Source organism: Monopterus albus, unplaced genomic scaffold (genome assembly GCF_001952655.1).
Source record: "Monopterus albus unplaced genomic scaffold, M_albus_1.0 scaffold105.1, whole genome shotgun sequence".
Taxonomy (NCBI): domain Eukaryota; kingdom Metazoa; phylum Chordata; class Actinopteri; order Synbranchiformes; family Synbranchidae; genus Monopterus; species Monopterus albus.
Window position 1 is genome coordinate 2,856,326 of NW_018127985.1, and position 2,257 is coordinate 2,858,582.

The window sequence follows — 2,257 nt, forward strand, 5'->3', positions numbered from 1 at the left end:
CTTGGCTCCAAACGGGGAATTCACAAAATTGGCTGCCTGTATTTTATTGTGAGAAACTTGTCCCCTAAATTTAATGCTGTTCTGATCAACATTCATTTGTTGTCACTATGGCTGTAGCGATTATTCGACTTAATCGATTATGATAATTAGTCGATTTGCATATTAATCGTCGACTTGTCATATGTAGGAAACAAAAAAAATATTGTAAGACAAGTTTCAGTTTCACACTCCAGAGCAGATGGTGGCGGTAATGCGCCAAAAGGTGGATGGCACACGACCTTTAAAAGGACGCAGAAGAAGATAAGTAGGAAGTAGGCAGTAATGCGAGCTTGGATACACATAGCACTAGCAGTATGGCATGTCCCGGGAACGTGAAAATACCGCGAGTGCGGTCATCAAAGGTTTGGCAGTATTTTAAACAGATACCAAACAACATGGTGCTCTGCCAGCTCTGCAAAGCAGAAATGGCGTTCACAACAGCACTAACACCATGCACGGTAATTGTTTTTCTTTTGTTAAACGTTTCATCCGCCTGCAGCACTGCTGCTGTTAAACTACTGTCAGGAGGGCGAGAGTGAATATGTGGGAATACAATGTTTGTACAAACGTAGATACAAATGAAATAGTCCACAGTAACATTGCAATTTGTTAAATCTCTATTACACATATACACATTTTCTAATTATGCCACTTTTTATCCTGTTGTCTGTTTCAGGACCCTGTGACAAAGCACCGTAGATGACTTTTTCCACAAAAGGAGCATGAATCCATGCACACCACAGATGTCTGCTGAGCTTTCTAACAGTATCCTACAAATGATTAAACCCTAACGGACCCTAATTAGGGTCCGCTCGGGCTTAACGGAAAATATAGGAATGCTACGCGAGTTGTGATAGCCGACCCCCAACAATGTATAAATGTATAAAAATGTTCAGCGAAACCTCGGCTACAACGTCCTATAAATCATTTTTCCACACAATAAACACAGCAAAAGCAATAAAGCACAAAAACGCAACATCTCGGGTCACCTAGGGGGCGCTGTGCCAGGCATACGATTCATATTTTGTCATATTTTACCAACTATAATCCATCAAAACACCGCTAGCCATGGCTCAAAACAAAGCCCACACTCCACAGATTCCATAAATACATCAGTAAAAACGCTCTGTAAAAGCGTTACAGAGATACAAGCCAACAAACTTCAACAACAGACATCGATTCGCGAAAAGTACAGCAAAATTTCTCATCTTACCTTTGATGTTTTTATGTAGAAAAATAAGTTTTTCTGATGCAAACACTGCATTTCCTGACTCAAAAGATGGCGTCTGTTTGAAAAATACTATTATTTCTAAGTTAGGGGGGTTCTGGCTGGATAGAAACAGGCTTACATTGGTGCTGGCCAGAAGCCCCCCTGCCCTTATGGTGCAGTCTTTTCGACTGCCATTGGTCCACAATGATTTCAATCACGTCACAAACTCAATAGCCTCATTCTATTGGTCGAGAGGAATCCAATGAGGGGTCATTTGTCTGTGTGCGGAAATCTGGGACCAAGCTATTGTCCTGCAAATGAGGAGAGCGTCAGCTCAAACTGTGCCGTGTTCCATCTTTATTTACTCTTCAAAAACAACACATCAAATGGTATTTACACGTCCTGACAAATCTCACAAGTGTTCCCTTTCGTTTGACAGCAAGAGTAACCAAATACACCGTGTGGTTGCGGAGATATACACATTTTATTTCGGGGAGGTGCCGTCAATTTAAATCCCCAAAACAGGCTGCGGGCTTATTAATATTCCGCTAGATCTCAGCAGTAATGACTTCATGAGTGTCTTTACAAATAAAATAACATACTAGAGAAAAAAATAATCAAATCATTCCCACAACTCTCACAGATGTGTCATCAAATATAATGGATTTAGAAACATCTGCAGGACCTCATTTATATTTAGACTTCTCTCCCATTAATCTCTCCGAGTTGAAATCAACAGTTGCTTCATCTAAATCATCAACATTTCTCTTAGACTCCATCCCAACACCATATCAACTTCCGGTGTTGACAGTGATGGCGGTCGTGGTTACTCGCGCTCTCATGTGTTTGTTGTTTTTCTTTGTTTTGTGCTGTTAGGTATTTTTTAGTCAGATAGATATTGGTTAGGTACTTGTTGTATTAGAAATGTCTTTAGTGTAGACAGGATGTCTAGCTCAGGCTGTTAAATGCTTACTCATTTCCATGAGTTACTCCAGGTTGTTTATGTTC